General features: G+C 46.7%; 1 pseudogene across 1 annotated transcript in view; it reads left to right on the forward strand.

Annotated features, from left to right (window-relative positions):
* LOC146201823 (E3 ubiquitin-protein ligase MARCHF2-like) overlaps positions 1–17,140 on the forward strand; it is a 35,067-nt pseudogene extending 17,927 nt beyond the window's left edge. The window contains exons 2-5 of the transcript XR_014701760.1: positions 12,774–12,945; positions 13,923–14,032; positions 14,086–14,312; positions 16,751–17,140. The product of XR_014701760.1 is annotated as an E3 ubiquitin-protein ligase MARCHF2-like (transcript). The remainder of the gene's footprint in view (positions 1–12,773; positions 12,946–13,922; positions 14,033–14,085; positions 14,313–16,750) is intronic.
* The last annotated feature ends 9,107 nt before the right edge of the window (positions 17,141–26,247 follow it).

Genomic DNA, 26,247 nt, shown 5'->3' on the forward strand with positions numbered 1-26,247 from the left:
AGTTCAATTATTTATTATTGTCATGACGAGGAAGTTCTCACCGAAATGAATTATTTTTTTACTATGCTTTCAGAAGGCTAGCCAGTTCTGTGCCAGAGAGTTCTGGCTTGCATGTACAAAGTTCACCAGTAAAGGAATGTTAATCTTTAAAGCCTCTCCCTAAACGATGGCACCTGCACGACAAATGACACCATTACAATCATTGGCTTAGAAAGGCATAGTTTTGCCCTATCTCTCATTTCACCAAATAAACTTGAACAAAACGTTGCGGGCTAGTTGGTTCATTGCAAGGGGGAACAGCGCGATCTACACACGGACAAAAGGGGAGGACGAGACACACACACCAAATAATTCAGCAGATTTTTTTTTTTTTCTACTGAAGGATATAGGACGATGCCTCAGTAACCTGTGATTCATTGATAATGGTGCAAAGTAACTCAGGGGACGAATTTAGACAGGCAAGGTAGAACAATAGGACTAAAATTTTATATGGAGAAAATGAAAGTAACACTTAACAGGCTAGGATAGCAAATAGGAGTTTACGATAGGTAGCAAGGACCTCGAAGTGGTTAGGAAATATGTCATAAATACAGGTATAGCAACCGCCTGTCTCTTCGATGGCAGTCAAATAACTAGAAGAATAAAATTGACTTGGTGTACATTTGGCAGGTACTAGCTCTCAGATCATGAATGGCAGCAGCCCAGTAGTATACCTCAAAAAGTAAATAGTATATCTGACAGCTGTATCTTTTTGGTACTGCCTATTGGGCAGCAATGAGAAGGCTAATAAAAAGGTTTCAACATAACTTTTAGACAATGCAGGCAGTTTTGATATAGAATACGATACATTTAACACTAAGAGACGGTAAGTGAGCAGAGAGAGTGGTCAGGAACAAACGTGAGTTATTAATATTCTAGTTGAAACCAAGAAGAAATGGGCATGGCAGGACGTTTAATATTCAGGCAAGCTAGCCGATGGTTGCTATAGGGTAACTGACTGCATTTCAAGAGAAGGCAAACGTCATAGAGGGAGGCAGAAAGGTGGGTGAATGAGATCAGGAAGTTTGTGAGGACTAGGCGGGTGCAGCTGGCACAAGACATGGTTAATTAACTGATGTATATGGCAGAGGCCTTTGCCCTGCCGTGGGTGCGGTTAACCTGATGGCAATGGTGTGCATTGAAAAGCACTCATAATACTTAAAAAAAAAAAAGAGTGTTTACTATGTTATGCCATTATTGCTATGCATACATCTGAGTCACATGCACTGTATGCCATGTGCAGATTATCCTTTCTTTAGCTGATTTTTACAGACAGTGCAGACTATATATCTGGAAATAGAAGCATGTTTCTCATGTATTTTTTATTGCATACATAGTTCATCTCTGTTTGTCTTTTAATTCCTGCACATGGCTTCGTTTTTTTGTTTTTCTTTGTAATGAAATTGCGTTCATTCCAATGTAAATAATGTACATAATAAATAAACTTCATTGATATTTCAATGACTTTGAAGTCTTCCCTGCATATCATGCCTTCTTCGAGAAAATGAATGTATCGATTGCTTTTACTTGCATAGAAAGGTTGATGCACGGTGTGAAAGCTACAGGTACTGTATGTTCTGCTAAATTTATGAAGGGCATGGGGCTATGCTTTCAGTTCTGAGATTTTTTTTTATACTATATCAAGCAGAAACCTTTACCATTTAGGGTATAGTTTATGGAAAAATCGTCAGTTGGTTCCAGCTAGAGCCAGTTAGGTCCAGAATAGCCCCATGAGCTTAACTAGCTCGTGGGGCTTAACTAGCACAGCATAAGAACGGACAAGGGGTATTAGGTATAGGACCGTATATACATATGTATAAAATGAAATAAATGAAGATCCCGAGAGTAAAATGGATGTGCCATTTTATAAGGTGCATAAAATTAAGTTGCGTAATATACAGGTATAGATCGATAAGCCTATAATTTTGATGATCGACGTAGCTCCGCAAATGCGCGGTTCGAATGAAAGGTATCGCTCAAGAACAATATCTCTAAGCTCACATCGAGTGCACGTAGTAAGTTTGTTTAATCATCACTCACATTTCTGTTGCCGCAGCTATATTATAGTGTGAAACTGAACGAGATTCGCACGCTCTTTAGGCGAAGATTTGCAAAAAAAAAAAGTGAATAAATAGCTGGAAAGACTGCTTATGCTAGCATAAGGAATTTTAGGTTCCCGCTGCTGGCTTGCCACAACGAGTGCAGGGTACACAAGCGGCCGTTATGGCTCAAAAGTTGAAGCAGGCGACTTACCTCGGCGACGCTTTCCACGCAGCCGCCGCGCCGGAGCAAAGCTTTTTTTTTATATGTGTTTTTTTGCCGACGCCATGACGTCATTGGTCAGGTGAAAGCAGAGGCCCCGCCCCTAGACCGATTTGGTGTGAATGTAGCATCACCCCTCAAACTAGGGAGTCTACTCAAATGGTTCAAAATGCGGCGCCCAACTTCAGTCATTTACAGCAATGGCAGAACATTCTTAGCGTAATGAAACTTCATTTTGACGTCATTAATAAATGTTTATGCATGACGTATTTCCCGCCACACAACGTCAGCCAATCAGATTTCAGGAGTCGGCTCTTGACAGTGGACGGTTCATTTCGCCCCATTCGTAATACAAGCGTAAGTGCTTCCTTTTCTGTCACATATACCTCTGTTTTCCCTCCACAGTTACTTATATATACCCTCCATGTATCATGAATACCGCTGCTAAAAATCCGTTTTCACACTCACGTCATTTTTCAGTTCAGTTCAGTCGTGTCCGACTCTTCGTGACCCTATGGACCATATCACGCCACACTTTGCGGTCTCTCACTATCTTCCTAACATCACATAATTTCATCTGCAGCGCCTCGAGGATGCCATTTAACCATCACGTTCGCTGCCTACCCCTTCTCCGGCGACCCTCAACCTTTCCCAACATCAAATCTTTCTCCAGCGACTCCTCTCTTCTCATCAGATGACCAAAGTAGCTGAGCTTTAACTTTAGAATTTGACCCTCCCATGAGCAGTCGGGGTTTATGGTCGACAATATCGACTGATTTTACGTCACCGCAAAAAGCCATTTTGACACGCCGAAATTTGGCGACAGAAATTTGAAACACGTGACTGTTCTGAGAACCAATCAGAGAAACAAAATGGCGCCGAATGGCGGCCATGTATGTCGAGAATAGGGCCCCCGGTACATATCGTCGCCCTCCGTGGAGCGCCTCGTGTGACTTCATCACTTAGCTATGTGCCTCACTGCGCATGTGCAGTGCTCTTCAACTGCGGCGCTCGCCTACAAGCCGAACCTACTCACCTGCCGAAATCGCTCGCTGTGACGAAGAGGCGCGTAGGTTTCGCTTTGGGTATTCTGACTTAGCCACTGCCAGTTTTTCATTATGATTTAAGAGGGTGACTTCAGAAAAACAATGGGTGTGTCTGCTACATGTCGCACAAAACCTGCAATCTTGCAGCATCCCAGACAACACACCAACTCCCAAGGATGTCCCGTTTAAATCTCTACCTCCCACATCCTAATAGGGTAATCCGCAGGACGTCCCTGCGAGCTCCCTTCTCTGCTATGTTCGAACCTCCAAAGAAGGATTCCGTGGGACGTTCCATTTACTTGTCCTTTTATAAGACCATGCTAAATACATTCCAGGGCATATGTAAGGGATAATGCACCCTGTTGCACGAAAACGAGTGAACAAGAACCACACAAATTCGCTCGAAATGTCAAAAACAAAAGGCATACTGGCCATCACTTAACTATAGAAATTGGTGCCGTCCCTGCTACGATACTCAACAGTTGCTAACTAAATTTCAGTTGCGCTTTTTTAAGAGTCTATGTTGGGGGTTTGCAACTGATTGTGATTTTTCAGAGTATATGAACAGCGAATGTAAGCTCATAACTGCATTAGCTTATGCATGGGAATTGGTTCCTTTGGAAAATATATAAAAGGCGTTCACGAAATATGCTGCATTACATGCAGCCTACCATTAAGGTTCAATGTGAGACGTGTTCGCAAAAAGGGCATATGGCAATTGCAACAGTTAAGCGTGGCGCCCAACTATCACGGGGTACAACTTCGTGGCACCCAACTTCTCCGAAGAACACAAACCAGCTCTAAGGTATGGTTTTATTTTTATTGTCGACAAAGAAATGAAGAGGCTCAATTAACAGAATTTGGCATGTGACCTTGGTTAACTATACTGCTAACAAGACATATAACTATTCAAAAGAATATTTTATATAGTTCTGCACATATGCAGTCTATTGCTTGCACATATCAGGACACCCTTGTTGTGGAGTATATATAGAAGTGTTTGAGAAGTGTGGTGACCTCAAAATTGTGACTCCTTTATTCTTTTCAAAATGTATGTGCGTAAGTTCTGTGTGTGTAATTTCTCATTAACCGCAAAGTTTCTGCTGTGTGTTTGTTATGCATAATATGCGACACCCAGTATATAGGCATATGCAGAAAACCTGTTCGAAGGGAACAAAATGTAGCGCACCAAGACAAGGACAGAGAAAGAATACACACACAGCGCTGTGTGTGTATTCTTTCTCTGTCCTTGTCTTGGTGCGCTACATTTTGTTCCCTTCGATCCTGTACCAACAAGCCCAAGTATCTACCCTTCTAGAAAACGTGTATAGTACAGGCTGCAGCACATGGGCGTTCATTGAGTACGTAAAATGTTTTCGTTAGTTCAACAAAATAATTATAACTAGAAATGTTGAGAATGGTCAACTCCAGCATAGTTGCCTTTCCCGTTGAAATTAAACTCTGCCTCCGATTCTTCCCAAATCATCCCTGCCCTAATTGTCACAGTACAAATTAAAGATGGCAACTTGAGTCTGCTCATAACACCAACATGAGCCGAGATTTATTTTGAGAACTGGAAACAAACGATTTTTGGAAGAATACATATAATTGCATGCTTCTTGCGAGGTCTCTGCAAGACAGGGCCACCTAAAATAACAAGCAGAAGGAAATCTTCTAAACAATGTCCCAATAAGCTCCTAAAATGCCTCAAACTTGTCCCACCTCGGTATTGTTTGGAACGTCCTGAGGAGGTCGCTTCTTGTTTCATTTGGGATGTTTTGGGGGATTTTTATGGGACTTCTCTGGACTTCCCTAGGACATCCGAATCACCCATAATCGGAATCCCTGGGATGTCCCTGGGACGTATGTGTGTTGTCCGGAATATATCAACTTCGACTGCTTGTGCAGCATAGCAGCCGGCAAATCTGTTCATTTTCGCCTGTTTGCTCAGATTTTTCGTCGGGACCGCTGTCTCCCAGCAGCAAAAGGGTGAAGGCAGCGATGGTCATTTTACAACCGTTTCGGTGCCCGTCGAAGAAAACAGAGCAAATGGAAGTTTGAGATGATTTAAGTAGGCAGCGTGACCAAATGCGCGCTCTCGCCAGCGGCGCAGCGCAGTTCCGGTACGGGCCAGAACTAGAAGGAAAAGCCTATCCCGCACTTGAAGAGGCGGTGCGGTGCGCTCGGACCGTAGCTTTCCGGAAATTCGAGCACCTTCTGGCAGGCCTAGGTAGAAGAGAACAGCGTCGCGCATGCTGCAGGGTTCGAACTCTCAGCACTCCTCCTTTCTGGAGAATTGGAACCAACTCGTCGAAATAAACGTTTTCCAATCCAAAAATTCGAACATGATTCTTACAGCGTGAGCTCTAAAGTGAGCTCTAGTACTCGGGGTACAACTTCGTATTTCGTTGGCCGTTGCTGAAACGACTTTGAGAAATCATGCCAGGCAATTGTAGGACTTTGTCGTTTCGCAATGTCTAGTCCAGCCATGCTATGCCTGTTCGCGCGACCACTGGTCATCCTGATCTTGACTAGTCATTTGACACGTCATTGATGCCGTTCATTGATGCCGTCACTACCTCATCTCCTGGGCAGTGGCGATCCCAGGGACTGGTTTTAGGGAGGCCGATGTACTTGGTTTGGTTTGATTCATTGAGTTTAACGTCCCAAAGCGACTCAAGCTATGAGAGACGTCACAGTGGAGGGCTCCGGAAATTTCGACCACCTGGGATTCTTTAATGCTCACTGATATCGCAGTGTACACGGGCGCCTTGCTTTTCGTCTCTATCGAAAAGCGGCCGGGATACGATCCTGCATTCTTCGGTACAGCAGTAGAGCGCTCTAACCTGGGGGCGGATGGACTTCTTTATACCAAAAGAAAATAGATACAACGATTATTTGCTTACTTTCTAGTTGTACAACGATTTTTGTGTGCTTTGTGTTGTTGATGAATAAATGGCGAACGACGTAGATTTTCACCATATCTGATGCTTTGAATATATATTAGCACACATCTTTGTTTATCTTGCTTTGAAAAAAGACCAGTGACAAATTGTTTCTACATCTGTGAAAAATCGAAAACGTACGTTTGGTAAGACGTGCAGAAGCTTTGAAGGGGGTGGGGGTGGGGAGTGCTTCATCCCCTTCGGTTCTTGGCCAGGCTTCGACAGCGGAAGCAGGGAGGCCCCTGCTTTGGAGAAGTCGGGATAAGAGAGCTGTGAACCTGAGTGTTGTTTAGCGTGCCAGCTCGTGGAGCTGCGCTTAGTTTTGAGCTAGCCTTTGTTTCTGGAACTGAAGTCGCCTTCATCTCCTGCATATACTTTTGTAAACTGTTTGTGTCAGTGTTATATAAAGTTTAGTTTTCTCTGTTGCTCCGAGTGCATCGTCCTTCGTCTTCGAAACAACTGCACATAGCCCGCCAAGTCGACTGGCACCTCCAAGATTCGAGATGCGGAAGAGAAGAAGGAACTTATAATAATTAACCTGACCTTTCCTCATGGCTTCATTTATTATTTCGCTCTCGCACCTGCGCCCTTTGTGTGGCCTAGAAACTGTCTTCTCAAACATTGTTTACATTTGTATTTTCGGCGGTGGGCAGCAAGATGCATGCCGACTAATTCCAGATATGTATAATTACTAGGTTGAAATGTTCTAGAGCTTTTTCACTATAGCATCAGTTTGATCCCGGTGCATATTTTTTTTTTTTTTTGCAAGTTACGAGAATGCTGTAAATGATTTTAGTGTGGCATTCTGCGGCTTTTTGTCAACTTCGTGACGTGTTGTTGTTGTCGTTCTCCTCTAATTTGATGGCACATAAGCACACAGGGAGATCGGCCAAGAAACGTGCTTGATGCTGCACAGTGCCGCGCTTCTTTTTTATCGCCATCGGGGAAATTTTCGATAGCTTGCACCGTGCTGAAAAAAAAAAAAAAAAACTACGTGTATCTGCTTGCCATTTTTTGAACTTGTGGGAAACCTTGTGCGGAGACCGAATTCCGCAACTATCACATTACAAAAACTGTTACAAATATAGCACAAACCGATCGGCTAGCGAATTTGAAGCTCCTATTGGTCGATTTTCACCGGCGGACCTGTCGACCAATAACTGCGGGGGCTGACTGGCAGGTTAATGAGAACTGCTGTGACGTGCTCGTTGCGCAATTCGGCCCCAGATACGGAATAACCTCAGTGCTCTTTTTCAATTTTTGATCCCGTTCTTTGTTGCTTCTCTTGCTTCCGTATAGACACTCGCAGACAGCTGAAGTCTGATCTGCAGCGAAACCAGGCAAGCGTACACATAGCTACTCGACCGGCTTATTCATGCTTTCAGAGGTACGCTTCCAGTGCAGCGCTGATGCAGTTCATAGCAATCCCATTTTAGAATGAGCGCTACTGTAAGGGGTCTTTTGTGACCGAGGATTGCACACACGGATATCAAGGGTTGCATCAATAACTGAAACATCTTTGCAGACTGCTTGTTCGTGTGCAGTTCAACGCATGGCAGGCTAATGAATTTACCCTTTTCTGTAACAGCATGTTAGAAGGGAAGGCTCGCTTGATTCAATCAGAATTAACTAAAATCGCTATCCTCTGCTGCGACGAAGAGTCAAATCAAGCAGCATACGCAGCAGTGGGTCTCATCCATCTCGCTTCCTCTCAGTAAAGTGGCGCTTTAAAGTGCAAGGGGAAAAAAAAATGTTTCCTTGGCATGACATCTTTTAGGGTAAATTCGCCTCAAAAACTATGAACTATGCTTCTTGTCTGGCTTTATGTCGCAGCAGCTATACGTTGCGGGTTTCAAATTTTGTCTGAGTCAATCAAGAAAGTACGATGTTACTACAAAAAAAAAAAAAAAAAAAAAAAAAAGATTATTAAGTGCCACTTCATGCGTTAAATTACAGCAGGAATGAGGAAGAGGGGCAGCCGAGGAAGGTATTTTATGCGTTACATTGAGCGCTTTGACACTTGATATTGCATGGTTCAACGTGGACGCAACCGGGGGAGCGTCTCTGCGCGCGCACTGTTCTGTTCTCGCGGACAAAGCTACAAGGGCTTAGCCCTCCAACTTCTCTCGCGGCTGCCATCGTCAGGGTAGCAAATTCTACCGATGCCCGCTGATCTCCAGAAGAGGCGTACCGTGTACCTGGAACTGTGTGCGCGTTCCGTCTCGTCTGCTTTTTGAACGCCCGAATACCTGAACATCGACCCTTACATACTGCCGCTTAGGTTCGCTGCCGGTTCGTCTGTTGCGGCACGCACGTATATACTGCAGGACCGCAGCCTTAGAAACGGCTTGCAGTGCATTTCCCATCGAGACACTCCGGTCTCCGGCTTAGCAGGCCTCGGTGGCCTGTAGGAACGAGTGTAACAAATTGCCGCCAGGAGATGCTTCAGCCCACGGCCGGTCTCGAGGGAGAGCGCGCTTAGAGCGCGCGCTCTCCCTCGAGACCGGCCATGGTATATTGCGCTTAGTGTTTTCCCTTACCCAACATATACCAAGACGCACGAGGCACCTGCGGCCTGAAATTCCAACTGCCTATCTTCTCACACTGGCGTCGTTGATTGCGAGCATATATCGTATGCAGTGCTGGGAGGCTCCCAGCTCTTCGTTGAACTCAGCGCAAGACGACATGCCCGCCCTTTGGCCGTGCGTCTGTGCGTGTGTGGAACACAGCTTGTCGTATAGGGAGTGCGTTAGCAGCCGTGATTCGTGAAAGCTGCATATAACTTTAACCTTGTTCGAATTCGATCTGGTCATCGGTGTTTGCCAGCACACACGTTGCCCCTCTCCAGAGATCAAAGCTGCGCTGCCTTGGCTTTAATGTGAAAGCACTAATAACGCGGTAAAACCCAACCATGAATTTTGTGCGATGTCTCAAAGGAAAAAAAAAAAACACCGTCGGATTAGATTCGAACCGAGGAATTTCTCGTTGAAAGCGAGCACGGAACCTCGCGTAGCTATCACCGTTTTTTTTTTTTTCTCCTTCCGTCGAGATGAGTGAGTACAAATTAATTTCCCATGACGCCAACAATCTGCAAGCTTTACGAAAAAATTCTCGCCACTCGCTTATCGTGGTGGTTGGAATCCCATGATTGTTATCCAGAATCCCAAATTGGCTTCCGCCCGCAAATAGGAACGGAGGACGGTCTTGCTACTTTGGCTGCTGACGTGCTTTACCACTCTCCGCACAGTCATCTTGTTAGAACTGTGATCGCTACAGATATAACAAAGGCATATGATAACATCCTTCACTCAACCATTCTTGCCTCCCTACAAACTCTTGGTCTTCCTCACAGGTTTCTCCTCGCCATTCACGCCTTTCTAACAAATAGAACATTCAGTGTGCGTGTCCATGGAAAGCCCTTTGTTCACTTCCCCTCAAACAGAGGAGTGCCCCAGGGCTCCGTTCTCGCCCCTACATTATTTAATGTGGCCTTCATTCCACTTGTTCGAGCCCTAGAGGCCATCCCTTCTATACGCGTGCTTGCGTATGCCGATGATGTAACCTTATGGTGCTGTCACCCAGATACGTCTGTCCATCAGGCGGCCCTCCAGCATGCGCTGGATGTATTGACATTTCGCCTCCGTCCTTTGGACCTAACTCTTTTGCATACAAAATCCTGTTTCATTCGCATTGGAAATAAAGCTGGCTTACGGAAAGCTCCCACTATAAAGTTTATGATAGATAATACCCTAATTCCTCAGGTACAAACCGTTCGCATTCTTGGTCTTCTCCTTCATTCCTCTGGGACTGGCACCCCGTGGCTGACAGCCATCCGTAAGACCGCTCACGCTACTCTAGGTCTCATTCGTCGCATAGCTATGCGCTCTGGCGGCGCGCGTGCTCACACGGCCCACCAGCTTGTTCGATCTGTCCTCCAGCCGCGTATAATCTACAAGGCACAGTTTCAACGTCTCACCCGCAGACAGTGAGACTCCCTTGAGGCCATCAATCGTGAGGCTATGCGTGCAATAACTTATCTTCCCCGCCTAACACCCATACCAGTACTTCAGGAGTATGCCCAGCTAAATACGCTCTCTGAACTCGTTGATCAGCGGATGGCAAACAGAGCTCGCAAACAGTCTTTACAACTACATCATTTAAAGACACTACCTCCATGGTCGTACAGCCAGCTCACAGACAATAGCCCCACTGTTTCCCCGTCGGTATCATCCGCACATCTGCCAGAAGGGTGCATATTATATACCGATGCATCACATACTGCAGAGCGAGGAGTTACTTCTGTGTATAGTCCCTCTCATCCGCATCTCAACACTCACGTGACATATACCGCGGATACGTGCACCCCTCTGGCACTGGAACTTCAAGCAATTTACAGTGCCATACATTCCCTTCCACCAGTTCCTACATTCAATGCAGTTCATCTTTACACAGACTCTCTCACTGCCCTTAAACAGCTTAAGGCCGTTCGACGCACATTCCAAATAACACAGTCCATACATTTGCTCTGTTCAAAGTACCCATGTCCTGTGCGCATACACTGGATTCGAGGTCATGCTCGCGATCCACATAATATTCAAGCGGATGCTATGACGCATATAAACACATCAGGCGATTCACCACCTTCCCCTCTTCCCCCAGATCCGTTCCTGTCCCACGTTTCCGATTCGCAAGTTCTGCGCCAGCGAACACGCGCTCTCATTCCTCCGTGTTCGCACCCTCTCCCCCGTAGTCTTACTCGGCAGGAGGAGGTGACAGTGCGCCGGATCCGGGCAGGGGCGGCTCTGACCCCATCTGTTCGACATCGATGGCAGGAAAAAGATCTACCAGTGACTGACAGGTGCCCTCACTGTGACATTCCACCTGATGTCTGCGATGTGCGTCACTTGTTGCGGACGTGTCCATCAACGACTCACATTAGGCAACGGATAATCATGAAGGTGGGCCTGCGGTGGAATCGCGATAGTGATTATGAGAAATGGAAAATGGACAATCGCTATACTGCAACCTTCTCGAATACTGGACTTCACTCCTTCTTTTAACTTTCTATCTCCTGCATCCCATTCCCCCATTCCCCATTTCTCAACTTATGCCTTGTGGCAAACTCTTCGAAAAAAAAAAATGAATTATGATTCGAAATGAGTGCATGAGCCCAGGTGTGTCTTGAATCGGAGTCGCGACTCGATCGCAAGGAGTGATTGAATTTGTATGAATTGAGTTGGAGTGAGCCCTATTGAGCTATCAATCTAAAGGAGCAAGCTTACGAGTTAGCCCGAGCGTATATGTGCAGCTTGAATGAGCCTGCAGGTTGACAGGACTTTTGTGAGTAAGCCTAGGTGAGCACTCGGGATTTTGCCGAGGTATGGACATATCTGAGTTGAGGAGGGAAAACAGGCAGTGCATTTGTGGCCGATGCGGCAGGGGCTTGAACAAACGCAAAAAAAAAAAAAAAAAAAAAAAAACTAGACGGCAAATACGGTTGCTTCTGTGGAGTGCGAAGTGGGCGTTTTCAATACAACTTTTTCTATATTCCTTCGAAAATTTGCTGCAGAGTAAGAAGTCGAATGGTGTACTACAAACTGAATGCCTCAGAGTGCAAGCAAGCAAGCAAACCATTCTCTATGAACACAAAAGCTTCGCCTGCCCATAGGCCTATGGTGCAATGACGCTTGAGTTACTCGCATATTAATAAGCGCCTGCACCTGCAAATAAATACCTTGAAAATATGGGGAACAATTGTTAGGCAAATCCAGCAACAAAAACGGGAACCTTTTTGTCGTTCCCGTTTTTGTTCTAGGCAAACAAACAAACAAACAAGCAAACAAAAAAGGACTCGAATTATTGCTTTCATTCTAGCAGCAAGGTGATTTGCCTGGCTTCCTTTGCGAACATCTAGTTTTCTTTGTGTCCAGCCTGGGCTTCTGGGGGTGACGGGCTTGGAAAATCGGCCTTGCCCCCACCTTGCATACAGAAGCAAAACACATTATGCCACGTCGTTTTTTTTTAAGTCAAAATGCTCATGTGTCGTTAAAATTAATAATCAAAATATCTTGCGAATGAACCGCCTCGTCGATCCTGTATATATCTTTAAAAAGAAGGGGTACGTGGATCCGTTTTCACCCTCTCATTGATTCTTTGTTTTTGCTCCTGGAAGCGGCGTCTGCTAGGCGCTAATAAACGTGGTCACCGAATATGAGCATCAGACTGCTAGCATAAGCGAGAGGAAAATAAGAGAATTAAACACCCGACGATTGAGCGGTGGGTGGAAAATTGCTGTCCAGCTTGGACCCGAACGTTCAGCACCAGCTGATTTTAAGGGCAAGATCAGCTGCAAAATCCAACTGACTCCCATAGGGCTGCCGACCACCAAGTTTTATTTCAATGAAGAATGTTTTCATCATCATCATCATCATCATCATCAACTTTCGTGTGCATGTCCGTTGCTGCATGCATGACGGCGCAGAAAGAAAGACGAGAACAAAGCCGTCCGGGCGCCGGCGATGGCATGGATTCGATGAGTGCCACCTCCGCTGGGCCTTCGAGCAAGGACTCGAGGGCCGACGACGTCGACATTTGCCGCATCTGTTTCCGTGGCGTTAGCTGCGGCTCCCTCCTGCAGCCTTGCATGTGTCGAGGTGAGTATTCTTCTCCATAGTGACGCCGCCACTGGTTAACGGATTCGCAAAGCTTGACCGTGATGCCAGCTGTGTGGCCAAAGTAGTATTCTTTGGCTGATGTTCGATGTTTTACCGTCGTGTCGGCTGGTAATGAAGGTGTCTTGATTCATTACACGAATACCTGCCCAGTGCATGCTCTTTCGGTATGCGCCTCATTCTCACAGGATTTGTTGGAGAGTTCAGTTCGACACGTCAGAAATTGGCGGTCGAACGCGCCCAGTTCACACATGCGGAGGCAGCTCTGACCGATAAGTTCTTGCAACGTTATTTCTATTCGCTAAACTCCGACATGAACGGAAGAAATATCCGGTCTGCAGTGCTCGTGCATGGGTTTTCATATGTAACACCATATTTTGTGCATGACCTTGTGCGCCTTCTCGTTTAGTCGCTTGATTAGGAAATATATAAAATTTAAAAGTTACCTGTCGCGACGAAGGGCTTATTCCAATATCCTTAGTCCGTACTGGTATATATGAAGTAGGGGGTTTCGTTTTGAGGGGCACATTTTGTGATACTCATTTTAATCGGTGTTACGGAACTTTGGTGGCATGTTACGGGGACACTATATGCAGCTTTCAGGAAATGGAAAGCGGTGTAGTGTTTGCGCAAAATTTAGAAGATGCAGACTGCGCCTGAAAGGGGAGCTTGTGTGTTTTGTAGCATGACTCTTTCAGCACTGCTGGTAGTCGTTTGTTGGAGATTTTTAGCATAGCGTCCGGTAGCCGCAACGATTGCCACACGGCTGTACCGCCTTCCGGCTGTGCTTGAACTCGGCTGTGATATTCCATGCATACTCTCGTAATTAGTGGCGAACAGGTCCGCACTATTTGCACTGAACGGCCAAGTTCAGTCCCGATGCAGCAATTAAGGTCATGTTGTGAGACTGGCAAGCGATCGAGTGCTGTGCGTGACCAAGCTCGATGGGAACCGCGCAGGCAGCATCGGCTTTGCGCACAAACCGTGCATGGAGCGATGGGTCTCGGAGCGCAGAGAGGAAGAGTGCAACATATGCCACTACAACTACCCGATCCTTCGGAAAGCTAGGGTGAGTGCGCCGCGCACTGTTGGAAGCCTACTACAAGCAGTGGCTGCGTGCAGACCATCTGCGAGCTGCTGCGGCACCCGGAGGGCCGCAAGGAGCCGCTCGTGTACACTCTCTTGGGCGTCATCTTCAGCCTGAGCCTGCTTCACGTTGTTCGCCTTCGCCTGGCTGCTCACCGTGCGCCATGTGGGGCCGCCTGCCCTGGGTGTACCAGATGGCGAATGCTGCCGCGCTCCGTGGCTCAGGCCTTCCTCTGGTCCGTGTTCCCCTTCGTTGCCTTCAGGTGAGCCTGCCTTATGAATATTGGGTCACTGACCAAGTCAAAAACGAAAATTATGTTTCGGGTCTCATATGGGGCCCTTTTTGCAGCAAGAGCTACACTGGGCTACCAGTCGAGCATTTCGCGGTAGTCGAGAGAGGCCACTTGTGCGCATTCGCCATTACCAAGGCAACCGGAGAGGCGCAGCAAGTGCGACGCGCGCTTCGCCGTCGCCCGCGCGCCCGCTCTACTCCGTCGAAGCCGCGCGTGACGTCACGTGGATACCCAGAGACCTCACAAAGGGGGGGGGGGGGGGGGTGCGGGGGGGGGGGGCGGTGGGGGAAGGGGGAGGTGCGCTGAGCGCTTCGTCGTCGTCGCTCCGCACGCCGCTTTTATCCGCCCGAACAGCACTTTGCAAGTGAATGAAATAGGCGACTGCATCCCAACGTTTTACATCGCGTGCAGAGAAGAGTCCAGCCGCTGCTAAACGGTATATACACACAAAAGATTAACTCTTATGATTTTGAGGTTGTCACCTGGCACTTGGCTACTCTTGGCTACTCGACAAAGAGAGAATGAGCGTAAGAAGGCGAGAGCAGGCGGAGACGCTCGAACAGAGAGAGGAATGACTTTCCAAACAGAGATGCCAGACTGCCGAGCGTAATAGGGAGCTTGCATGAAGCGACGCATGCTGGGTAATCCGCCATGATTGTAGGCGTTGGCAACAGACAACGCATCACGGCACTGCCACACAGCCTAGTCTAAATAGTCGTGTAGTGCGCGTAGACGATGCTGGCGCGATCGGACAGGCCGACTTCGGGTTCTTCACGATTTCAACAATACGTCTGCATGTGGGCAAGAAGGCAAGTGATTCCTCTAGCGACGCCGACGCGAATGGCTCGCACGGGCCAACACACGCGAGAACGACACCAATCCGGGCAAGTATAAAACCACATACTTGCTAGAACTAGAATCATGAATGCCGGCGATGTCGACGGGCGGCCAGGTCCAGACGCATAGTGCAGTCAGTCGTTGTCGCGTAGCTTGAACAGGTCCGCGTCGCACTGCAATTGCATTTCTTCATAGCGCGCCCGATTTTTCGGGCACAGCGTAGACGCTTACGTTTCTCAGGAATCTGCTAACAATTGCACGCACGTAAGAGCAGCGCACGAAAAGCCGCGTATTTGCTCGGTGGACCGTCGAAAATACAAGACACTTGCTCAATTCACCCTGGCTGCGCTGTCCACCGTCTGCTGCCAGCGACATCATCATGGCGGATTACCCGGCATGCATCGCTTCATGTAAGCTCCCTATAGACGGCGCATATAGCCGCCGAGATGGAGCCCATGGGAACACGCCAGTCAACGGGAACCAACAAAAGATGATGTAAGGTCCGTCATGTGACTGACCACACCATTCGAGTTCCCGAAAGTGCATCTGCGACCCGGACATGTGAAGCAGACTTCGTGAACAATCCGTTTGGACACATATGTAGTGTGTGCGAAGGACTCTGGCTAAACATACAGTGACCACAACAAGGTCTGCCAGGGAAACTTACCTCTCGCTACGTATATCCTGGCATAGCCGAGCTAAACTATTGCCACTTTTTTCGCATTAAGGTTATCTCGATTTGTCTCGGTTGTCTCGACCGCCGGCGATCAGGATCGAACCCGGTACTCCGGCACAGTAGTCGGGCGTCTTACCACTGCACCACCGCTGCGGGGAAAACCTGCGGTGGCTGCGTTTCGATGGAGGCGAAATGAGGAGGGGTTCGTGTGCTGTCCGATGTCTGTGCACGTTAAAGATCCCTTGGTGGTCGAAATTACTCCGTAGCCCTCCACTGCGGCTCCTCTTTCTCTCTTTCCACTTTCACTCTCACCTTCCTCCCTTCCCTTACGGCGCGGTTCAGGTGTCCACAGAGCAAGTGTGACAGATACTGCGCTTGTCCTTTCCTGCGACAATTATTTAAGGAAAAAACGGAGATTACCGTGGCTATATACTTTCACAGCTTTGGCTCGTATCACTATAGTTTAAGGAATTTTTAAACCCGCACAATTTTTTTTTTTTTTTTTGCAGGAGCATGACTGGTGTATACGTATCTATAAATACGTATTTCGATTTTTTGTACCCTCGCTTACTTAAGCAGGCTATTTGCGTGCGCACTATACGCACGCGAAACAAAGATATATCAACAAACATCCGCTTAAAATAATTACTGGCGTGTTTGGGCACGTCAAGTCCTCTAATGCCGCGATAGACCCTGGAATCACTACCTTTCTGGGAAAGCCGCCGATAGAATTTTCACATTTCATGACAAAACGCCAGACAACTCCATGGGCCAACTTATGACAGTGCATGTTTATTGGCACTGCACTCACAAGGCAGCCAGATCGAGCTGCGGTTGGGCGAACGTGTCGGAGTGCGGAATGCTTCTTTACAAATACGTTTTTCCATCTGCGCAGGATGGCCTGGGAGAGCTCTTGCCGCTGGTGCTTGCTGAACGCCGAGTTGCGCATTCTGCTGCCGGAAGAGAGCGACGACAGCCGGCCACAGCGCGCCAGCCTTGCTTGCCGAGCCAGGAAGACGGCGGGAAATTGAACCGCAATACACCGACTCTTAGTTCCAGTATTCGCCCGCAATGACGAAACGCATTTGTTCCAGCAGCCGGCATTCTGCGCTCGATGATCCTGCAGAGAGAGAGCTTGCGCACCGACTTCGAGGTGTGCGCAGTCTTGCTGCCGAAGAAGAGCGACGGCCTCTCTCTGGCAGGGAGGTGACGCCGGTTCAAAATTTCAGCGGAATGCACTGACGTCCAAATGCTATCCTTTTGTCGCAATAAAAGGGCGCTCCCACCAGCCATTTTGAATGAAGCGAGAAGTTTCATGAAAAAAAAAAAAAATGGTGTGACGGGTGCAGTGTCATTGTGCATATATGTATACGCCCAGGTGAAGCACACTGTGATTCAGAGTCAAGACCGAAGCGTCTGAAGAATGGGGGCATCGGGATTCGATGGAATGCGACAGTGTACAGTCGAGCGCGATTTGAAGGTTATCGCGCGAGCGTCGACCAGCTTTGCACTCCAGGAACCTGGCGGCGCAAGCGCGGCCGGGTTTGGAACAGGAAAAATCATGATTTCGCACTCTTCTCTCCCTCGTTCGCTGTTCCATACAACAACCATCTTCCCCGCGACAAACTCACTGCCCTTTCTCTCTATTTTAAGCTTTCCTTTTGTTGCGATAAAGTGTCCAATTTCAGATAATACCAAAGAATGCGTCGTGCGCAAAACGATCAATGCCTGTTCGAAGAACCAAAAAACAAAAAAAAAACAAAAAAAACGAAAGTGATGTCCCAGCAGGGAGTGACAGCTGCTAAAGGAACAGCAAAAAGAGTTAGGGAAGCTGGCCTGATACCTCTCTCGCCTGGGCAGAGAATTCTGGGCCATGGCGCTGTTCATGTTCCCGGTCGACGCTCGCGCGATAACCAAGGTCAATGTACAACTGGTCGCGCAACTTGGAAGAAAACGCGTGCAGCTGCCTACTGCCAGCGGCATCAACTCGATGATGCGGGCTCCTGCGAACTGTGAGGCAAATTACAAGCGCACAAAAACTAAGATCTGCCAGAACTCCAAAGAATTAGAAAGTAAACATAATATTCTCGCTCAGGAATGAATGCAGTTTTTGTTTCTTGCGTAAAAAAAAAAAAAAAACGTGTCACATTTTTAATATTTTAACTTGTTTCTAACGGCCTCTCTCGGCCACTTATTATCCGCTGCGTAGTTGCCCAAAGCTCAGATATGGCTCAGGCCAAAGCTTTTTTCATCCGCGGAATGGGTGTGTCATCGGCCCCGGTTCAACGTTCATCGTTGCGTGCTGCGTACAGAGTGGGTTATCTGTAACAAACAGTCAGTATTTTATTATGCTGGTTGTGGTAGAGCTTTACAGCAAGGCGAAGACTGTGTGTGCTCGATGAGAAACTGATTGCTGCTGCATGTGCGCATTTCCGGACGATGGGACAATGCTGCGTCACAGCTCGGCGGCTCGGCTCGGCCTCCCAGGCACGTCGCAAAAGTGGTGGCTTGTTTTACGGATACACGTCTGCATGAGCGGCGTATCGCTGCATGTTTTAATTGAACGGTGAAGGTGAGATTTTATTGCCCCCAAGACGCGTGTCGCATTGCTCAAAGCCTTCCGTTCCGCTCCCTTTGCTGCGTGTTTTGCTTACTGCGTCGTATTACCGCACCAACGTTCGCTGAACGTGCTTTAGCTGTTATTACAGTGATGTTCCTATTGTCAATGGGATCTTTCTCATGAACATGTTAAATGCTTAAGTTGTAAATTTGTAACCTCACAATGACTCCTCTCAGTGGCAAATGAAGCGCGAGTAAAATATGGGAATCATGAACAGGGCGAGATTTATTGGAGAAAAGCTATATCGTAGATATTTTGACTTCTCAGACACATTAACTTCTAAATACTAGTAATCCCAATTTGAATTGCTTACCTAAGCTCTTACAGGTTGGTGTTCTAGCGCTAGCGTTAGTTATTCCGTTCGTTTTTGTTGTTCTTTGACACTGATATGTACTTTGTTTGTTAGCAAGATTTTTTACCCTTTTATAATCTCACCGCGTCTCGTTAGGAGACCTACGCTGAGGTCATTTTGTTATCACGAGGATTTCATGAAGACCGTGATGAATGAGCGGTGGTTGCTTTCCTACACTTAAAGATTTCATTGTCGTGAAGAGTCTATGTAAGTAATCGTGAATTAATAAAGCCTGGCTTTCTGTGCAGCACAGCTTCACTCATTTATGCCCTTAGTGAAATGCCTCAAGCCATGTGGTTCTATCCATGTGCTTGCCTAATTCACTTGAAGGCCCTTGTTCACAAACGTGCCCGAAGAAATAAGCCCCAGAATGCGTTTACATGACGCGCGACGAAAGACTAGGCTAACGACGACGGAGGCAGAACGATACTATGATAAGGTGGTTAAAGATGCCGTAACATTTCAGTTAACGTAAAACTTGACAGTAGAAATCCACGTCAAGTAAAGTTGGCTGAACAGTTACGGTGTCCATTTTTCTGCCTCATCCGAGCATCGTTCTGCCTCCGTCGTTGTTGGCCTTGTTTTTCGTTCATAAGTAGAAAGGCGATCAAATTCCCCGCCAAAAGTACGTCCCTGTGACGTCACAAGCAACGTCACGTGTTTGTTGTGCCTCACAGTTCGCAGGGGGCGCTGGGAAACTAAAGCCTCGCTCAGAGTCGACACGCAGGCTTCTATGGGAGTTACGCTACCATTTGTTCTTCTACCATGCGATAACCTTCAAATCGCGCTCGACTGTACAATTGTTTTATCACTCGTTCCCGCGCGTAGTTTGAAGTGAAATGATTGCTCATGAAGGAACTATTCCGCAAAAGCAATGTTCCTCTTTGGGGCAAGAGTGCTGGGGCCGTATTACGCACCGCTCTCAAACGGATCGCTCTCAAAATCGCTCTCAAAGGCCTATGTCCTATTGGTCAGTTCTGACCGGTCAATTCTGCGTCACCGGTGGACGTCATCAGACGTCATGAACACGAAAGAAATGATGACGTTAGGCACTTAAATATGGCCGCCAATTGAGAGCGTTTTTTTGAGAGCGACAGAAGCAGTCTCAAACGTTTGAGAGTGAAAATGGCGGCCGCGTAAATTGCGATGCGCCGCTTTGAGGCATTGTATCGGCGATCCACAGCGAAGAATGAAGCACGAGGACGCGTTTGACTTGCCGGACAAGTTGCTCCGGCTCTGTTCAACTCGGGAACAAGCAGAAAGTGTAGTGACTGCGCGACGATTGCCGACGAACATCGATGAACGGCGGCTTGCGGGCGAGTGCGTCGTCACCGCGGCGGCAAGCGCACCGCATTTTTTTGCTACCGGAGGCTTCCAACCACGATTATACCGTGCTTCCAACGTACGTAGGGAATGTAAGATCGTTTGCATCACGCAGTGCGTCGGTAGCGGAAGCCATCGGACGGAATGATGATTGCCGTCAAGGATACGGAAATACTACGCACGTTGTGAACATCACAATAGTGAGTAGATTTTGTTATTGACTGCGTGTGTTTGCCGAAGAGTTCTGAAGATCATAGTAAACTTGTATTGTGCCTGCTTTATCTCAGATCTGCGAAGCGAACACGCGCATTTCGTGACCCTGGCTGCCCCGCCGGACCAACGCCTCCTCCACGGCGCGTTCGTCTAGCGTTTGTGAATGCGCCGTAAAAACGCCTGCTTCTTTTCATTTCATCCTTCTGTCAATTATATATGCGCGAATCAAAAGCGTCCAAAATAAAGTTGTAAGTTCAGTGCAGTTGTGTGTGTCCCTAGTCTTGTCTTTGTCTGCCAGCGCTGCGACACCATAATGTTTGATAGCGGTACTCCTGTGCACCGAAAGGTGATCGAAGGTCTGCTGAACACCTGCATCTTTTTCCTGATTAAGATCTAAAAACCCGTGTTGGTCATCGAACGATCTTGATTATATGCATTGATGTGTGCAATACCACTTGTTGTAAGTCGGCTTCTCTGCAAGGCTTATTATTTTTTTTTTGAAAGCAAGCCTTGCAGGGAGAGACTGACTTAGATTTCGGCTTCGGCAAGAGATACATTTCCTGAATATGCTGAGACGGGCTATATGCCAAAGAATGCATGTTGCAGTGAAATTTTGTTCATGGCAAAAGCAATAGGAGACAAATATTTATAGTGTTTAAATTTATTTGCTGCCTAAGAAATCGGGGTGCTTCTGTTATGCAGGTAATCATCACTACCAAGTTACAAGGCTGTCCCTACAATGATGCTTGCCTAAACAGCATTGGCACACGTTGTAAGCATTCCTGCGAATGTTTACGATTCTGGCTGTGGGCTACTTAGTATGGATCTTCAATTGAGTGCTAAAGCATGCTCAAAAGCTGTTGAGATTAGCAAAAGATGGGCCTAAGTGGATGTCATATTTTGGTTACCCATGAGACGGCAACTACCCACTGAAGTCATGGCTGATTACACCAGCGCCAAGCCATCCCAGTCCCAGCTCGCTGTCTCTTCTCTGCTACCGTCTTGCAGCCTGGTACAGTTGGCTGTCGTCACTGTGGTGTAAACATGCTTAAACTGAAAAGTGCAGTATTACAGCAAGGCAGTAAATGTTCATGATGTTGACTGTAATCAGAAAATACTACCAACAAAGATCTTTTTTTTTTTTTTTTACTGCCACTTATATTCAGTAGAAACACTTATTTCTTGGCAGCAGCATTTCACTCGAGTGTTTTTACTGCAAAAGAGGCAGCATATAGAGAAGCACATGTACCTTGATATACATTGACCATACAACATTGACATGTACATTCGAGAATAAATTACTAGGCCCAAAGAAGCCATTCCATTGCATATTGAAGCTACCTATACAAATAGGTACTGTATGCATGGTGCAGTATACAAAATGCTTATATATCAGATATAACAAAGCTGTAGCTGCTGCTCTGCTGTAGCAGCTGCCAGGAGAATAGTGCATTTTACTTGGCTTCAGTGCCCAGAATGACTGCTGAATGACAAAAATCTTAGTGACAATAAAATAACTGCAATCATAACAAATGCATTGCCGGGGCTATGTGTGAATAAAGGTTATTTTACACTAATAAAACGTGCAACACTGTCAAGAAGAATGCTAAACAGCTTGAAGACAGTAGAGGAAGCTAAACTATAAGCATCCAATAAATGACTACGCCATAAATGTGTGATATACACATTTTGCACAGCTACTTTTGTCATTGGCATTTATTTTCAAAGTCTTTTCAACCAATAACCAAAAAAAATCATCTTCTGTTCAAACTGATATTTTAATAGAAAAGTCTTGTACATAATTCACACAATATTGAAAGAGAATGCGTAATGTGTGTAAAATGAACATATTTTGAAACACTAAAGACTCTTTGATGGATATAAAGGCACTTGAAAGCTAGTTGTCATAGTGCGATCGCAGAAATTGAGCCGATTTCGAGCTCGCTCGCGGCATCACATGCATGATACGCTTGCTTTTCCTGCCGACAGAGTGGACACCGTCTAGCACGAACAGAAACTATGACACCGTCAGAGAGGCCTTGCAACAATGTGCGACCAACACCATCACTCTTACCGCTGCGCGAAATGCAACATACTAGACATCCCTACCTTTATCGCCTCTAAACTGAGGTCTGGTAGAACAAACTCGTTCTCGCCTCGGTGACAATTAAAAAAAAAAAAAAGAGTGCTTTCTTTCTCTTGCACAAACCAAAACGGAGCGTAAACGTCGGTTTCTGTACCTCACACAGAACATCAGCTACTGAACATGAACGGAATGGAGCAGCAGTAGCATCAATCGCAATATGAAGAACCGAGCCCAATGTGACTGAGGTCAACTGGTTGCGAAGCACAGCAGCGAGTCACTGTGGCTTGCACAAGTCAGTGGTGAAGGGTCGTGCGTGGGATCTCGTTTCCCGCACTGCAGTCGCGAGCTCTTGCATAGCGGCTGACACCTACTATACTGATACTGTCAGCTTCCATCTATCGGTAGAAGTAATAGTGTAGCCTTCATTTTCCTCTTGTATTTTCCAAAGAAACAACACTAGATCACATGGCTACCGCTCGTCGCTCTTGTCATCGCTGGTAAGCACTGAAAAACACTCTTCAGCAAGCTATTTTCGTGACAAACACTTTCACCAAGCTGTTCACTGCAGGTTCGTAGCCTTTACTGCTTTCAGTCAGATGTTTCCGGCAACTAACAACATCCGCAGAGGACCTCGATTTTAAACTACGCGTAAAAAGCAGCAACTAGACGGGAAAATCAGCTGTTTCTTTGCAGGCCGCCATGTTCACGCCTCGCTGTCGTCAGCTGACCCTCGCGGCGAAAATCGTTACCTAGGCGCACATTTAATTGTAATACTGAAAATGCTTCTATTTTTAGTTGTCGTATTATAGCTTCGAGCAATGTTTCTTAGGTAAATAGAACATTTATACTTTTATTCGCTGCGTTTTCACGAAAAATTTTTGCACACGGCCCCTTTATCGTGCAAATAAAAGTTTCCGGGGTGGGGCTTTGCTATTAAGCACCCTAGCCTGCTTGTAATTGGCTAAAGCCGTGATGTCGTCACACTTCACATGTCTGAGCCTCGTCATTTTGACGTCACGCTCTCAAACTTGAGAGCGATTTTGAGAGCGGTGCGCCAGTGGCCATGACTCAGCTATGGGGCACTGTAGATAAGCAAAGTATAAAAACTATTATTTCTACGGCCCGGCCTACGTGGTTTATGGGGTTTAACGTTCCAAAGCTTTTAAAGGCCCGTTCACACTTGCGACTCGCAGCGGTCGTGCGACCGTTTTGGTCGAAAAGCGACAGTCGCAAATGGTCGCATCGGTCGAAAAGCGACTACCGCGGGCCGTTCGGGCTCGATTTCCAGTCGCGCGACTGCTGGTCGCAAACCGCTAACCCAATCAGCGGCTCAGCTGACGTGAACGTAAGTTAGCTTTGCTCTATGTGGTGAACAGTCAAGGAAGATACGATGTGGAAAGCAACCCGCAAATCGCATTCGCAAGTGTGAACATCGGTTGCTCTCTGGTCGCATGCGACTGCCGGTCGCGCGTCCTTAGCGAGTCGCAAGTGTGAATAGACCTTAAGGCCATAAGAGACGTCGTAGTGGAGGTCACCGGAAATTTCGACCGCCTGGGGTTCTTTAGCGTGCGCTGACATCGCACGGGCGCCTTGCTTTTCGCCTCCATCGAAAAGCGGCCGCCGCTGCTGGGATTCATCGCACGCTATCGCGGTTAAATAACTAAAATAAATGGGACTGCTACTGATATTTTCTTACAGGTGCTCGGATGGCACGCAACAGACAGCTAGCCGTGCTCAAAAACGTTTTCTCGGTTCTCGAGTACCTTTATTGAATTCGTGTTTTTTTTTTCTGGGGGGCTCCTCGAATGCACGTTGGCGTTTACCATCAGCGGCGCTATATATATATATATATATATATATATATATATATATATATATATATATATATATATATATATATATATATATATATAAGGGCAAGTCATCGGGCGGCATACTGTCTCCGAGGTAAAACCCTCGCCTCGCGGGAAAACTGAGACGGTCACGTGCTGATATAGTGCTGTGTCACAACGTGCGATGGTATCCGCACGCGAACAAATCACGTTCTGTGCCAAACTTTATAAGAGTCTCTACGACAACTACCAAATGTTTCAGCAAACCTACGGGAATTCTGCATTGTCATATTCTCAAGTTTCAAGGCGGCAAAAGTGACAAAAATGTGTCTCGTGTTCGTGACCTTTTGAGTACCAACTGTCGAATGAGTGTGCAGACGATAGCAGAGAATCAGTATTCCAAAAACCACCGTACAGGAAAGCAAAAATTTGAACATGTTGCGCCAAATTGCCCCAAATTGTTGAGTGACGACCACAAGAATATCCGGTGATGATCGCGAGCGAATTGAAACTTATTTTTTGGACAGTACGTGTCATTACCGGCGACGAAACATGGCTGCTTGAGTTGAGTTGAGAAGAAGTGCCAAAGTTCGGAATGGCACACCTCGGATTCCTCTCGCCCCAGGAAGGCAAGAATGAGCAAGTCAAAAGTGAAAACATTTTTGTTTTTTTGACGCCAAGGGTGTGGTTCACAAAAATTCGTACCCCAAGGGAATTTAGATTAATTTTAGCCCTGAGGCTATATTGGAGGCTATACCGGGCAACAAGTCAGACGCCGAGGGCTTAAATTAGTTCGCTAATTAACTAGATCGGTCGGCCAGTGCGCGCTTTGAGGCCGGAACGCAAGCACAATGACCGTCTGGCTATCAGGTGATACCAGAAGAGTGAGGAAACCTCTGGGTGGAGCGATCTACGTCTGTTAGGTTTGGGTCGCGAGTGCCTGTGGGTAGCGTACCGCTGCCACCAGTTATTACGTGCGGCGCGCGGCCCCTCGGTAGCGTTGGCCTGGCGGCTCCGTGGACGGCGGACGGCATCAAAGGTGCCAGCAAAGACGAGGCGTCTTCTAACGAAACAACCTTTACTGCAACATCATGAAGAAACGGGCAGTGAAGCTGACCCGGAGAGATTACAGACACTCTCACACAGCTGGTGTCTAGCGTCGTGCCAACGGCGCGTCAAAGTAGTCTCTGTCGCAGCCAGGGTTGCCAGGTCCAAAAAACGAAAAGTCGCCACAAAAATGGGAAAAGTAGCCAGAAAGTAGCCAACCAGAGGAAGAGCAATAAAAAGTAGCCAAAAAGGAGCCATGAGGCCATGCATGGGGCAGTAAATAGAGCGCTCACTGCAAAAAGACAACCAAAAACATTGGTTTAATAGTCATTTTATTCCAACGCTCGTGAAGAAACAAATGCCACTTGCGTCTTATAGAAACTAAATCACGTAGAAAAGATTTCTGAAAAAAAAAAATGGCTGCGTAAGACTGCGATATTATATAAACAGACATAAAACTAAACTGACCAGATAAACACACATGTTATCAGAAACTTCTCTGTGATGATTAGAAACAATATAAAATGCATAAAATTATGTCCACGAAAATGTAAGTATAAAATGTTAGTAGAGTTGGATGTCTCAAACAATGGCTACAAAAGGAGAACAAGACGAAAGGAAACTGCAACCACTCAGGTGCGAGGTTCAGGCCTGCCGTAAATAGTTGAGTTGACCTTCTCAATCATCGTTTGGGTTTATCAAGGATATGGCCAATGTGCAGGGGGTATTCACACGATCACACACACTTCTTTTTGATCATGACTAGGCGTTGGACGGGAACCTTCGGTTTCTCAAGTATAATATTACATTATCGAGAGGCATTTACCTTGCCTAGAGATATAGAAATCATTCTTTCATAGGTATACCGAGTATATTCGTAAGTTCCTTCACCAGTGCCTAATAATGTTCGACGAATTGC

Source organism: Amblyomma maculatum, chromosome 1 (genome assembly GCF_055883805.1).
Source record: "Amblyomma maculatum isolate TAMU_Amacu chromosome 1, ASM5588380v1, whole genome shotgun sequence".
Taxonomy (NCBI): domain Eukaryota; kingdom Metazoa; phylum Arthropoda; class Arachnida; order Ixodida; family Ixodidae; genus Amblyomma; species Amblyomma maculatum.